At 37.9% G+C, this 16,444-nt stretch overlaps 1 protein-coding gene across 4 annotated transcripts in view; it reads right to left on the bottom strand.

The window, feature by feature from the left end:
- Positions 1-16,444, bottom strand: part of Sulf1 (Extracellular sulfatase Sulf1) — a 308,672-nt gene that overhangs the window by 99,610 nt on the left and 192,618 nt on the right. For 3 of the 4 annotated variants that reach the window (XM_067758025.1, XM_067758017.1, XM_067758023.1), the window contains exon 4: positions 6,998-7,099. The exons of the other annotated variant lie outside the window; for it this stretch is intronic. The gene's annotated coding sequence lies outside the window, so the exon portion shown is untranslated. The remainder of the gene's footprint in view (positions 1-6,997; positions 7,100-16,444) is intronic. 4 annotated transcript variants of the gene reach the window in all.

A 16,444-nucleotide genomic window follows, 5' to 3' on the forward strand; every position in this document is an offset into this window, starting at 1 on the left:
TATGGTAGCAGCCTTCTCTAAGAAATATATTATCATTGCTTGCATAGCTCTGTTCCTGTTCTGCCCAACACAACTATCACAATATATACTTATATCAGAATGAATCCACCTTTCATCCACGATATTTAATTGGAAAATTGCACTGGAAATTTCGTTACGTCCACGTTTTCCATCCGATTCACCCCATAAAAAGCAATAACCGCTCTTGTGCCGCTTTCGTAAACGCTTTCATTATAAAAAGCATATTTTCTTGAATAGAAAAGGTTTACGCTTTTTCCGTGTGGTGTATTCAATACTTTCTGAAGGTCCTCTAAGAAAATTTCTTTTGATTTATCTCTGTCCCGTATGTGCATTTTATGTTCCTCAGTTTGTTGTAAAAGGTTTGGTGCTTCCAATGGCGGATACACGGGGGGGCGATGGGGTGATCGCTCCCCGCCCCCCCCCCCCCCCCCCCCCCCCAGACATACCTGAATAAATATTGGGCGTGCTTAATTTGCCAGAAATTGAAATGCATTTTTTAGATTTCCGTAAAATTGAGATTGAGTGAAATATTTCTTATCTTCTTTTGTCTGCTTGTCTAGCGAAAAAAGGTAAATAATAAATAAGTGAGTTTTGCTTTTTCCGCTTATTGCCGCAGATATGCCATGGTTTGTGAATAAAATAGTTGAAACATTCATTTTTTTTTATAAAAGTTCCGGAACACACCTAATATGTCGTTTCATTTATGCAATATCAGAGCCACTGATGACCTGATACGAAACTTGTATTCTCTCTCAATTCTTTTCCAGGAATGGGGCTCGAAATCCGCTGTCTGTTCATTCAATTGTAAACAAAAATTCTTCATATCACCAACCAACTTCATTTTTTTTATAAACGTTGCGGAACACACCTAATATGTCGTTTCATTTATGCAATATCAGAGCCACTGATGACCTGATACGAAACTTGTATTCTCTCTCAATTTGTTTCCAGGAATGGGGCTCGAAATCAGCTGTCTGTTCATTCAGTTGTAAACAAAAATTCTTCATATCACCAACCAACTTCATTTTTTTTTATAAACGTTCCGGTACACACCTAATATGTCGTTTCATTTATGCAATATCAGAGCCACTGATGACCTGATACGAAACTTTTATTCTCTCTCAATTCGTTTTTCCTTTTTTGATTGCTGCAATAGATATAGATTCAAAATAACTCCACTTAGTTAAAGCCACAAGTGAAACTCTCTCATCAGAAAGAACTAGCTTCTACCTTTGAGCTGTATAAAATCATTTCTTGATTGTTTTTTGTTCGAATTCTTTCAATTAATTGAGCTAATTTGAGTGCTTAAAGATAAATTCGATACGTTTATTTGTAATTATGTCAAAATGGTGTTCTGAAGTTAATCATTAATTTATATTACTGACTTCCATGGCAAAAATGGATTTTGAGCTTTCGGCCATGATCGCCCCCCTCATCTGGAGACCTGTATCCGCCCCTGGGTGCTTCTCTGTCCGAATTCTTATACTTTTCACAAATAATGCATTTGTCCTTTTTTGGCAAATGGAAGCCTATATGGTATTCACTTTTGAAAATGGTACGAAAAACTCTTAGGGATAACTTAGCTTGCTCCTGATTTGTATTTATCAAGTGCTGCGTGTAACACCTATACAAAGTTGGCACGTTTCGAAAGTACTGTGGAAGATATAACTTAGTACTTTTGTTCCTACAATAATGGGAAGGAACTGCTGGTAGGTGTTCAATGAATGATTTCCAAAGAGCCACATTTATTTCGTCAGACTTATTATGGGGAGGAGGTCTTTTTTTGGTCAGGCAAGAGGTATTTGAAGAGTTATGTTTTTTTCTAACGCATATTAACGTGTTTTGGGAAATATTAAGTGTTTTCAGTAAAAACTGCTGCCAAACTTTAAAACGGTTTTCGTTATAGGTAATAAAATATGCATAGCTCCACTGTTTTTTAAGGTTATCTGATGTTCTCCTTTGAACGCATTTCGGGTCATGCACGATAGACGCCAATCTCTTTGTCGTATTTTGTTGCCTAGCCCCAAAAGTGTTCATTTAGCACCAACCGATCTTGATCACTAAGCTTTTCACAACATTTGTGTCCACACATTTTACCTACGCAGGGATTTGGTTTAACTTCATACAGCTTTCGCTTTTTACCCCGAAGTCTTTTAGGAAGTTTTCGTTTCTTCTTGTACCCTCTTGTTCCAACGCATATCTCGCATTCCCCAGAATATGGTTTTCAGACTAAGTATCGCTATATGGCACCAGTGAGTTATTCTTGATTGGTATAAAAACACGGTTTGGTATTTTATTTTAAAGATAATATAAAATAATTAATCACCTTATTTTGTAAAAGCTCCATATTAAAATAATAAAACAATTTTATTGGACTTTACGAACTTAAGCAGAAATGATTTGCATCAAACTAAAATATATATTTTCGTTTTCAGCCATATTTTTTCTTTTTGCAAAATGGTTGCTAAAATCATTCATATACAGTATAATTGCAACAAGTGCTTTTGCGAACAATATAAATATACACGATAAAAGTGAAAATAAATATTACTCGTAAAATACCTCAGAGAAGCACTTTTGAGGTAAGTAGCAATTTGCGGTCACAAAAAAAGCAAACAAACCTCAAAATTCACTTACACTAAAATTTCGTTTTGATTTAGCTTGATAACTGTACTATTCTCTATTATAAAAATTTGTGATATGATTCAAATCATGCAAAACTATCGGTTTTCAGCAAAAATTTTAATTTCTGTATTTTTGTTGGTTACACTTAAATTGCGGGAAGGGCTCGATATGTATGTATGTATGTATGTATTTATTTAATGATCAAAATTATTAGTACAATAAGATTTGAGGTCTTTTATAGTACAACATGAAAGGAAAGATAGTTACAAGTAGTAGTACTAAAAGAAAATAAACAGTTACATGATACTGATATAAACAGATGTATATATATATATATATATATATATATATATATATATATATATTGTAAGCCTATCCATAAAACCTAATTTGTAATTTATTCTTATATCGTGATCAAATACACGGCCAGTCTACATACTATTATCAGAAAAATAGTTATAGATAACATTCTTATAGTTGCTTCTACTTATACTATTTCTTATAGCATTGGGAATAGAATTCCAGGTACGTATAGTGTTCACGAAGAATAGTCTAGTCGACGCAACAGATTTAAATGTGTGTACTATAAGGTCGTTTGAACGAGCGGATCTTGTGAAAAAAAGCTTATTATAAAGATATAGGGGCGTCTTAGTGAGCATGAGTCGGAAAAGGAAAATGCAGCTCCTGGCTTTGAGAGAGTCGGATATTTGACATCCCAGAAGGCTAGATTTCCAACGGGATATGTGGTCGAACTTCGAAAGCCCATACACATAGCGTATTATATGGTTAAAGGCCACGTCTAACCGATCAGCCGAGTGCGAGTCTAGCTTATTGTATATCAACTCGGAAGATGTCAAATAAGGTAAAATTAATTGGATAGCCAATTTATGGCTGATGTTACGAGGAGTAAACATCGCCGATAGCCTCAGATTTCGCAGTGCGCCATACACCCTTCCTATAGCCTGGTTAATGTGGTCAACACATGTCAAACTGGAGTTGACTACAAAGCCAAGGTTTGTAATTTTACTCACCAGTTTAATTTGGTCGGTACCAATACAAATCGGTGGGATACCCGTCTCAGCCAACTTTTTCTTTGATATAGGTAAGACGTAAGTTTTATTTGCGCTAAGACGAAGCCCGTTGTGATTAGCCCAATGGAAAATTTCTGAGATGTCAGCGTTAAGTTTAGAACAGAGATCATCGACGTCATCAATACGACTAGAAAGGTAAAGCTGAATATCGTCTGCATAAGCGTGCATAGTAACAAATTTACAGACTGTAAAAATGTCGTTGATAAATAAGCTAAACAGCAACGGCCCAAGAATTGACCCCTGAGGCACACCGCAGACTACTGCACTAAGTCGTGACATTTGGGACCCCATAATTAACCATATATATATATATATATATATATATATATATATATATATATATATATATATATATGGTATATTATTTTCTTCCAGCATTACATTAAGTCAAAAGTTGGGGGTTCACAGCGGTCGTGCGCTGATTTCCTCAAATCCAATCGTTCGGCATTATGGGACTTTTGACCAATGCTAACTTGTGTAGGCAGCCAAAAGACTCTTTGTATAGACTTGATTGAACCGATGCTAAGAATACCAAATCTTTTTCAAACCATACCTCAAACACGCATCAAAACAAAAAAGAGGACCAAAATATCCCTGTGCAATTCAAAGGGTTAAAATTTACGATTAAAATCAATAGTCTCACGAGAACGCATTATTGTGGAAGCCAGCTGCAAAAATCTGCGGCCATGTCCAGTTTTTATTATGCTCTCCTCAAAAATTCGCATTGCCGTATATTTTTTTTTTTCGTTTTTGATTTATACAATTTTGATGCTTTGTTGCTAAGCCATTCAGTATCATTAAAGTTTTACCAAAAATTTTAACAAACAAATTGAACTTTTGCAGCAGCTGTCAACCAGACTTGAAGTTTTTTGGCAACAACGAGAGGAAATAGATTCTAAAAGGAATCAAATCATGCAGAGATTTTTGGTAAATCTTGTATAAATTTCTGCTTCAATGAGAAATACAATCAATATGAATGTGATTGGCGTGTTTTGGCCAAACTTTATATTTCACTGCAGGAAGCGGATGCGAAAATTAGGTTGTTCGTTATTTTGAGCTTTTTTTTGTACGAGACGATCTCTTAGTTGAATGTACTAAACGTGGCACCTGAAGTGTTTGTAGGAGTTCTTTTGGCTCAATATTGGATTAATTTCTATTGAGTGAATTTGTTGAAGTCAGGGTATCGCCGCCGAGAAGCAAATTAGTTACCGGCGACCACGGAACAACAAAGAATGTCGTGTTCCAACCGAAAGAAAGGACGCTGCCTACGAGACTACGTTAAAATTAGGCGCAACAAGAAGGTATGCAAACGCTATCGCGAAAGGTGTGAGTGCGAAGAGCTTGAACTTCTGCCAGCAGAAAAAACGCCCGAAAATTTTACAAAAAAAAAATCTGTAACAGACGGAAGGTTTTAAGTCCAGGGCAAACTCCTTTAAGAACAAAAACGGCGACCTTGTAAACGATGAGATGATGAATGAGAAATACATAAGCAACTACGCTATCAGGCCGCAGGCGCTGATGGATTGCCTGCGGAGCTATTCAAAGTGTTCCTTGTCCAGTCAATAAGAAGCATTGTTTACTAAATAGTTAGGCCGCTTAAATTGAGGTTATGTTACGAATAGAGTGGAAATCAGTAAAAGAAGGCAGTCGAATGGAGTGGAATGAAGAATAGCAGGAAGAGCACAGTTGCATTGCATCAGTATACCTTCAATTTATGTATCAATATTACAGATAAATGTGGAAAAAATATCTAAATACTTGAATATAAGCATTTTCTCTATATTACTGCAAAGGACATCTTCGTAAGTGCTATATATTCCAAAGTTATAGCAGTTTATGTCTGTTTAAAAATTTAACTTAAAATTTCAAAAAAATGTCGTAGAATGGCCATTAGGGGTGTTTGTGTGTGTGTGTGTAAGGTCCTGTCGGCTGATTGGACAATATATGTGCGGCTTCGGACCTGGCAAATTTACCACCGACCAGATTTTCACTATGCGCCAAATTTTCTCGTTATTCCAAACTGGAAAAATTAGCGAAAAAGATGGGGTTGATGGTGTATTAGGACAAAACGGAGTATGTGCTGCCATCATGCAAAGAGTCAGCGCATTTGGGCCTAGGCAACCACGCCACTGTTGGCAGGCATAATTTCGAATACTAAAAACGTAAAATACTACTTTTATTTGGGAGCCAGCATCAGCAGAAGCAGCAACATCAGCTTTGAAACCCAGCAAAGAGTCACTCTTGCGAAAAAATGCTACTTTGGACTAGGTAGGCAATTGAGAAGTAAAGTCCTTTCTTGGCAAAAGAAAGTCACTTATCGTACCCATCCTGCTATATGGTGCAGAAGCATGGATCATAACAACATCAGATGAAGCGGCTCTGGGTGTGTTCAAGAGAAAAGTTCTTCGAAAGATTTATGGACCTCTACGCGTTGGCGAGTACCGAAGAAGATTTAATGATGAGCTGTACGAGCTATACGCAGACATCAACACAGTCCAGCGAATTAAAACGCAGCGGCTGCGCTGGCTAGGCCATGTTATGCGAATGAAAGATGACGCTCCGGCTAAGAAAGTGTTTTTTTCGGAACCCGCCTATGGAAGCAGAGGAAGAGGACGGCCCCACTCCGCTGGAAGGACAAGGTTGAAAACGATTTAAACTCCCTTGGTGTGCCAATTGGCGCCGGTTTGCCTAGCTGGGAGCATCATGTATCTTTGTCTATGTAATTCAAACGTGCGTTGGAGATTTTGCAAATTTCACAATTTACTGTTATGTAACAAAATTTGCAAAGCGATAAATCATAAAATCTACAAAACGTCACCTAAAAATAGAACGAAGACAAAAACGACTCATACGCTTCACGTTTGTATAGTCAAATATATTTGCTTGTATGGCTGCAACTGCAACATGCAACTTTAGTTTTAATATTCAATTAAACTATGACACGAATATTTGCCACATCTAACATAGCACCCGCAAAACTTAATCCAATTCACATTCATACGTGCAAGCCGTTTATTTCCCACTCACAACCAACCCACAATTAGTTGAGGTGGTAAGTAGAGGAGCATAAATATTTGCCACACGTGACCTACTATGCATAAAACCAAATTACTACATTTCATTACATAAGTAGAAATTTATATATTAGGTATGATAATACCGGGAACCCAAACGCCGGATTCCATGCCGTGTTCAGTCTCGAAAGTTCCGGAATAATAAGCCAACCCAAGTTCGAGATTTTCTAAAGAAAAGTTACTCACCTTTGCATGCTAAGTTACTGAAAAATAAGTAATGCCTGAATCTAGTCTAGAAGGAACTAGTCCTGGAATCCTAGTGTTGCCATATCAAATCCCGAAAGTGTTCTGAAATCAAAAATAAAAAAAAGAAATTGTCATTCCTAGTATGAACCTTTTAATTTGCACAGTTTATACATTGCAAACAAAGCAAATACTAGAAGATCAGTGAGAAGTAGAGGTTTATGCCGAACTCTTTATAGGCGGCGGCGGCGTAGGATTCATTGTATACCGGCATGGCGGCGCGTCGTAAATTTTTTAGAAAACATTTGATTTTCCTGTTTAAAAAAATATTATTTAGGAAAGGTTTTGTTTATATGTATTTAAGGAAAACGATATCCGGGGTTTTTACCTCAAAATCTCACGGGTCATTGAAAAAATTTCAGCAGTAGCTTCTTGCGAAGGGACTGTCCTTCATTTACTTACTCCAGGGAAGATTCGAATCCAACCCCGATCTTAGGGAATGGTACTGCTGAGTCTGCCGAAAAAAAATATAAAAACTTAAAATTGTCACACTTTTGTTTGTAGATGTTCTGGGTTTACTCCTAATACTATTAAAATCATTTGTGGCTCCTTGTTGTTCACCCACAAACGCGACTTACAGCCGTTGTTAATGGTCATGATTCTCGTGGCACAGTTTCAACGATTAGCATCAATGCTATCCTATTGTTGATCGCACCAAAGGAGACCTCCAGTTTTTCGGCTGTTTTTAAGAGTTACAATGTTCGAATTGTGAAAAGTAGCAATCCCGTCTATCAGTCGCTACCACACCTCCTGACTCTCATAAAATGTGCCAGCACAGAAGCTATAAGACTGCGACTTCGAACTCATATCTTCGCTTGTCGTCATTTTCCTAGAAGCTGTAAGCGTAGCTCCGAAGACTTTGATATTTTTGTTGGGTTATGCTGCCGAACTACAGCAGAGAAACACCTGGAAACGTTAGGGAGTAACTATTCGGCCAAGGATGCCGCCTTCATGGATAAAAATCGTATAATCCTCAGCGCATCTACATAATTTTAATTTTACAAGGACCCTGAAGAAGACTTTTAAAATATAGGCCAAAATTTGCAAACGTTTTTGTTCAAAATATTCATTTCAATAGGGTTCGTTAAACCCAAACTGTTGTTTTCCGGCTTTCCGACTAGTTCGACTGTCTACTACGTTAGGGTAGTGGCACACCCGGCCATTTGTTCGACTGTCTTAAGAAAGTTTTTGCTTCACCATTTTGAGTCTTCTTTGGAGGGACGAAGCCTCACCTGGTAATCATATATCTATGTGCCTAAATATGCGTTTTTTTAACAGGGGCCGTAACGTGTAGGTGATATTTAGGCTTGTTTAATGGGAGAGGGGGAATTTCATTCACTCCAAGGGACTAATGGGGATAGGGTACCCTTTTCGACCATATCGCACCAATTTTCGACATGAACAATAAACAGCACAGTTTTAAGTGAGTAGAAAATATAGAACGCGCCGGAAGGCGCCGTGGCGATATATTTGACATTCGGCGGCGTCGTTTTTTGGCGGCATATATCTCTATAGAGGTGAACAATACTGGAGAGTAAATATTTGAACATTTTGTTTTTGTGGGTCAATTGTTAATTATGTCATTATTCCATTCTACATTTAAGTTTTCATGTAATTTCACTGCAGAGCAATAATTTACCAACATTACAAAGGTAACCAGTATGTTGAACTCTAACAGTAAGCGTGTAAATATTTAAGTAATGTGTAAGTACTATAAATTAAGAAAGTGTACAAAGAATAATATGAAAATATTTACTACTGAAATGGTTTAGTTTTTCTTTTTCAGGTGAAAAGTTGATTTGTTTGTAATCAAATAACTAACATACTTTTTCTTGTAACTGTAGTTAAGTCCACCACTATTTAAATGAGATCAAGAAGAATTTGGTAACTTTAGAGTTAGGATATGAACTCAAAGGGGGACCTTTAGAAATCTTGAAAATTGACCAATCTACTAAAGGGAAGAACACTTACACACCGGCTAATCAATAAGCTCGAATTATTTAATTTTTTTAAGTTGTTGTTGCTGTTCATAACTTCTACAACCCAATTTGCAACCTCACTTACACAAAGCGAATCCGGTCACAAATATCATACAAACATTTTATAATGGTCCAGACTCACGAGACCCCGAATTTCTTACGGAAGTAGGTGTGTAATGATATAGAAGGTTCAACATACTCATATAAACCCATTTCCGTGTTCTTCGGGCTAGTGCTTTAATGGTGCTAGTTTCCGCAGCGCACCGGATAAATATTCGAAATAAATAATAGTTTCAGAAAACTAAAAAAACACGCTTTTATAGCAAACCGAACTAAAAAATAGAAAATAATTTTCAATTAAAAAGAGTTTATATAACAGTAGTAGAAGGTCAAACAATCGTTTATAGTTAATCACTTCTAAATAAAATTATAATAAAATTTAAGTTATTAACAGAATAATTTAATTCAGAGTAAAAAGCGTGGGGACCCAGAGTAAAAAGCGTGGACCCGGCCCACTTTTTTAAAAAAAAAATTTTTTTAATTCAAATTTTAAAAGAAAAGTTAATATCTTTACAGTATATAAGTAAATTATGTCAACATTCAACTCCAGTAATGATATGTTGCAACAAAATACAAAAATAAAAGAAAATTTCAAAATGGGCGTGGCTCCGCCCTTTTTCATTTAATTTGTCTAGGATACTTTTAATGCCATAAGTCGAACAAAAATTTACCAATCCTTGTGAAATTTGGTAGAGGCTTAGATTCTAGGACGATAACTGTTTTCTGTGAAAAAGGGGGAAATCGGTTGAAGCCACGCCCCCTTTTTATACACAGTCGACCGTCTGTCCTTCCGCTCGGCCGTTAACACGATAACTTGAGCAAAAATCGATATATCTTTACTAAACTCAGTTCACGTACTTATCTGAACTCACTTTGTATTGCTGTAAAAAATGGCCGAAATCCGACTATGACCACGCCCACTTTTTCGATATCGAAAATTACGAAAAATGAAAAAAAATGCCATAATTATATACCAAATACGAAAAAAGGGATGAAACATGGTAATTGTATTGGTCTATTGACGCAAAATATAACTTTAGAAAAAAACTTGGTAACATGGGTGTGACACCTACCATATTAAGTAGAAGAAAATGAAAAAGTTTTGCAGGGCGAAATCAAAAGCCCTTGGAATCTTGGAAGGAATACTGTTCGTGGTATTACATATATAAATAAATTAGCGGTACCCGACAGATGATGTTCTGGATCACCCTGGTCCACATTTTGGTCGATATCTCGAAAACGCCTTCACATATACAACTAAGGGCCACTCCCTTTTAAAACCCTCATTAATACCTTTAATTTGATACCCATATCGTACAAACAAATTCTAGGGTCACACCTAGTCCACCTTTATGGCGATATCTCGAAACGGCGTCCACCTATAGAACTAAGGCCCACGCCCTTTTAAAATAGACATTAACACCTTTCATTTGATACCCATATCGTACAAACATATTCTAGAGTCACCCCTGGTCCACCTTTATGGCGATATCTCGAAGAGGCGTCCACCTATAGAACAAACATATTCCAGGGTTACCCTAGGTTCTTTTTACAACATGGTGATTTTCCTTACTTTGTCTCCACAGCTCTTAACTGAGTATGTAATGTTCGGTTACACCCGAACTTAGCCTTCCTTACTTGTTGTAATTGATATTAGAGAAAAATTGTAAGTTTACAAACGGCGATGGTTACTAGGACATGTTTCTGAATTTCACTTCTTCATCAGCTAGCTTTTCGGGAGCTGAGCGTTGAACTCGAATCTCCAACATTCATATCAGTGCAAAGGCTGATGCCTTTAGCTGCTAAGCCATATGAATGTCCCGTTGTTCGCTGTACAATTGATCTCTAAGAGTTGCCTTTTTGTTTATATTCCTTTTGATCACCATGTAGGCACATACACTCTGTATGTAGTTTATTCCTAATGGTGTGGATATGATTTTTAGGCACGCTTTTTGAAAGCTTAGTAACATTTGTTCGGAAGGAATATAAACAAAAAGGCAACTCTTAAAGACCAATTGTACAGCGAACAACGGGACATTCATATGGCTTAGCAGCTAAAGGCATCAGCCTTTGCACTGATATGAATGTTGGAGATTCGAGTTCAACGCTCAGCTCCCGAAAAGCTAGCTGATGACGAAGTGAAATTCAGAAACATGTCCTAGTAACCATCGCCGTTTGTAAACTTACAATTTTTCTGTAATTTTAAAAGTTTTAGTCGAGAGTGATGAAACCTCGAAACGCCAGTGGTCCATGGAAGAATCCAACCCCACGGCACCGAAAAGGGCCAAGACGCAGGGAGGCTGGACGCGGTCTTTCGGCGAAATGGCCAAGGGTCGGCAGATCATTGGCATTATAGACGAGAGCAGCGAAGATGAAAGGATCCCGAAACAACTGTGGAAGTGGATCGAGGCCGCGCTCGCTACGGTGGCCGTTAAGGTTAAAAAGACAACCCTGGTCCACCGCCATCTTACACCGATGCAGGGTGGTTCCAGGGCAATGTCAAGCTAATTGCCTGTGACGACGCCAGGTCGGTCAACCTTTATAGGGCCGCCGTCACGCTGATAGGGATGGTATATCCGGGCGTGTGCCTCAAGGTAGTGGTGGCGCGTGATATCCCCTTACGACCAAGGGCTAGAGCCTGGGTTCCAGTGACGCCAACGGACCCAGCTGACATCCTGGAACTGCTCCAGGAGTACAACCCCTCACAGGTTTGGAAGTCAACCCGGATAAAACCGAGCTTGTTCTCTTCACGAGAAGGTACAAAGTACCAAATCTTACACCGCCAAGAATTGGGGGTACGTTCTTAGCGTTTAGCGATCAAGTCAAGTATTTGGGAGTCATTCTGGATAGGAAGCTATTATGGAGTGACCATTTAGTGAAGCGATCCAAGAAGGCAGCAGCAAAGCGAGGGCAATTGGCACCTCCTGGGGATTCTTCCCTAAGGTGACCTACTGTATTTACACAGGCATTGTGTGCCCGATTCTTCTTTATGGTGCCTTGGTCTGGTGGCCTGCACTAGCTAAAAGTACCTATCTTAAAATGCTTCAAAAGGTGCAACGGAGTTCGGAGCTCTGCATTACCGGAGCTCTCGGCTCCACTCCAGATTCCGTTACATACATACATGGATACATAGATAAATAGATAGATACAGGCCAAGCTAATAAAAGCGTGTTAAAAAGGGCTCCAGTATGCTCTTTCGTAGATGTGCCACGCATCCACTTCTATCATTAATAAAGGAATGCGTTTTTCGAATTATGTGCAAAGTTTCAAAGCTATGGTCATTTGGGGTGGTCATAAGTTCAATTGACCTTATGTCCGTTAACCTTATGTCACCCCACCATCACATTATTGCATTGTCATCGAACCTTGATACGTGTGCTAAGTTTCAATCAAACTTATGGCGATTCAAAGTGGTAATAAGGCCAATTGACCTAATGGCCGTTGACCTTATGTCACCACACCATCACATTAATACATGGTCATCAAGCCTTGATATGTGTACAAAGTTCCAATCAAACTTATCGCCATTCAAAGTGGTGATAAGGCCAATTGACCTTATGGCCGTTGACCTTATGTCACCACACCATCACATTAATGCATTGTCATCGGTCCTTGATACGTATGCAAAGTTTCAAATTAATCAGACTTCTAGAAACCGGTGAAAATTAAACTCAAAGATTCCGTTATATACAGGCCAAGCTAATAAAAGCGTGTTAAAAATAACATCAACATAGCTAACACTAACAAAATGTTTCGTGAAGTGGAGCAGGAATAAAAAGAATATATTTATGTATAAATACGCCGCACGCAAATTCTTCAATTCCTTTTTTGGACGCACCGTTTGGCCAATTTGGATGAAATATGTACCAAACTGTATGAAATAGAGGTCGACAGTGCGTATGGGTAATATCGGCAAATAACTCTGAGGCAAATAGGGGGCCAAGCCAGGGTTATGACACTTAGCAGGCAGATGCAAAACATCTATATTACTATATCAGTCGAGAAACGTAGGAAAAATGGGAAAAGAAAGTATGGTACCTTTTTTCTTTCCATATCAAATATCTCCTGAACCGCTTAGGACACATCTGCCAATGTAATTAATGCCAAAGTTCACCTCCTATACAAAGTCAGATGTTCGTGTCCCAAGTGTTCGTAACTACTTCAGTTACATCACTGTAATCTAATACCGATGCCTATCTTATTATTTTAAATTAGGAAAAATTGTTTGTAAATCCGGAACGATCTCGTTATACCGATTTAAATGAAATTTGGCACATAGATAGTGTATCACATTCTAAGACTTTCTATATAGGTATTGCCACTGAGGATGTTTACACAAGGTTGCCACCTATTTGAAATTTAAAAAAAAATTACATGCGGTATGCCAATATGGGTATCAAACGAAAGGTATTTCACTCCGCATTTGAAAAGAGAAATTTTTAAGTAGGGTCGTAACCTCACCTTATTATTTATATCTCTTTGTATATCCACTACTATCGCGCAAACAGCTTAACCCATTTGAATTAAATTGGCTATATAGATAGAGCATCACATTCTAAGACTTTTTAACAGTAAGTAAAAATATATGTGTGTATAAAAAAGGTGAATAATTATAATGAAGACATAGAACAAAGTATATTATTCGGTTACTCGAAGAAATTCACAGATCTCTTCAACTTTGTTTTGGGCGCACCTTTTGAGCGATTTGGATGAAATGTCTGCATTTAATACGTTATTTGGCGATTTGAAGAAAAACTCATGAGCTCGGTACAGCGTAGATGTTCTTGAAGACTATCGGGTCCATGAGCTTGTTGTCATTGGACTTTAAGCACAACAGAAACTAAAGCTACCACTTGTGAAAAGAAATATATATCGATGACTTACTTACTTACTTATTTCGCGTTTAACCGTCTAAATGGTTATGGCCGTCCAACAAGGCGCGCCAGTCGCTACTTCGCTCCGCCAACCGGCGCCAATTAGTCACACCAAGGGAGTTTAAATCGTTTTCCACCTAGTCCTTCCAACGGAGTGGGGGCCGCCCTCTACACTTTCATGGCCGGTGCATCATCTTTCATTCGCATAACATGGCCTAGCCAGCGCAGCCGCTGCGTTTTAATTCGCTGGACTATGTTGATGTCTGCGTATAGCTCGTATAGCTCATCATTAAATCTTCTTTGGTACTCGCCATCGCCAACGCGTAGAGGTCCATAAATCTTTCGAAGAACTTTTCTCTCGAAAACTCCCAAAGCCGCTTCATCTGCTGTTGTCATGGTCCATGCTTCTGCCCCATATAGCAGAACGGGTACGATAAGTGACTTGTAGAGTATGATTTTCGATCGCTCATTGCAATGATTTATGGCCCAAGTGGTTAGAATGTAGCACTAGCTTTGATTTTGATATCCTTTATCTAAGAAATTGTATTGTTCGAATTTTCGACCCTTGGCGATATTAATCATGCTAGCCATATATCCGAATAATCTTTATATTATTATCGGCTTACAATGGATAGCGAAACTTTCGCCGATTTGTCGGTTTGTTATATATATATTCTTGTTATTGCCGAGTCATCGGCTTTTTATTGCTTTGTTATCGTCTTGTTATTGAGGGCCTACATCGATTTTACATCGAAGTTTTATCGGTATCTTTTTCATGAGAAATCAAGGAATCATCGATCACAAATTGGTAATATGTGCTCCGATATCAAATCGATAACTGTTTCATAACCAATATATAAATAAACGATAACAAATCAATAATCTGTAAATAAAAAAAGCCTTATCGGCTTCAATTTTGACCTCTAATATTTACTTTCCTCTTGCCTGACTTTGTTTTTTTTTCGTTCTTTGAACGAACAATCGCAAGTCAGTTAACTTGAATTCATAGAAGCCTTAAGATGAGCACTAGTTAAGTTGTATTTGAAGAGCGCTTCCAAATCTAGCCCCTTCTGAAAGCGTGTTGCGTAGCATAACCCTTTCGAGTGATTGCATTTCATAGCTTCTCCAATCTAATTGTCAACCTCAAAGGAGGCTCTGGCGATCAAAAGTTCATCATGGATATAGGTTTCGGATGGTCTAGAATATGCATGATTCCCGCGATGGTCAAATTAGTATGTAGATTTGGAATGTATATGGTAAAAAAAATTCATTAGCATTATTTTTGTTGAATTTAAACATTATACTTTTACATTGACCTTTTTTTAAATGCTGATACTTAGCTCTGCTCTAAATACTACAAAAAAGGCACTGTTCAAATATGCAAAAAAATTCGTTAAAAATTGGTACTTCGACGTGCACCAAAGTTACTTTTTGGTGGTCCCGGGCACATATTTCTCCCTTGTTCCGCATTTTCATGGCCTTGGCTGCGCCCATGATTCCATGGCAGGACATTGCTGTGTCTTTTAAACATTTGCATACAATTGCAAAAATCCTTTAGATTGGAGAGATTGAAAGTAGACAATTTTATTGCCTGAGCTCAGTCAATTTGTACATACAAGTTGATATTACACTTTTGTTGTGGTGGCTAAAGAAAGAATGTTGGCACTGCACATCAAACGGCTTTTTCTTGTCAAGTGATGACCTAGAAAAAACTGGTGTTCATGTTGGATTTGTTCTTTTACTCATACTGTCATTCAATTTGCCTGTTTGCACAATTTCTTTTGTGTTAGTGCCAAAAGGAGTCCCAGTTTTGAGTATGTGCAAATATCCAATGATTTTTATAGATGCATAGTAACTGCACTAACAATTTTAGTACTCCCACAATATATTTCATTCTGTTTGCCATTTCCGAAGAGAGGCTGCATAAGACTGACATTCATAGATTGTTAGTTTCATTTCAAGAGAAACTAAATGCTAACTTAGTGAAGAAGTGAAGGAATAAAGCAATGACAATGAAACTAACTGAATTATTATATAAAAGAGGTTAGGTTGGATTGAACTGGCAAGTCAATAAAGACCTCACTTAGACTGCATGCGTCCACATTGTTAGCAGAATTTGTTTGACGAGCAAACGGAAGAACCCCAATTAAGTGCCAGGACTTATTTTATATAATAACTCGGTCCTCTTGGCAAATACAAGAGGTTTTCTAAAACCAAGCTTAACTGCTGCCTCGAGATCCGGCAACTCTGCCGCCGTTTATAGCTGGAACCTTGATCTGGCGCTACGAACACAGAGCGTGCTCAACCATTTTTTCCTGCAGTTCGTACTTCCTACATTTGCTGTTACTAATGAGGGCTTACTGATTAGCATGTGACGTCAGAAGACAGTATCCAGTTAGTTCGCCCATCGTGAGCCTTAAGTCTTCTCTCTTCAGAGATATGAACTACTTTGTGAAGCTAATATCTTAAGATTAATA

Source organism: Eurosta solidaginis, chromosome 1 (genome assembly GCF_040869045.1).
Source record: "Eurosta solidaginis isolate ZX-2024a chromosome 1, ASM4086904v1, whole genome shotgun sequence".
In the NCBI taxonomy this organism is placed as follows: domain Eukaryota; kingdom Metazoa; phylum Arthropoda; class Insecta; order Diptera; family Tephritidae; genus Eurosta; species Eurosta solidaginis.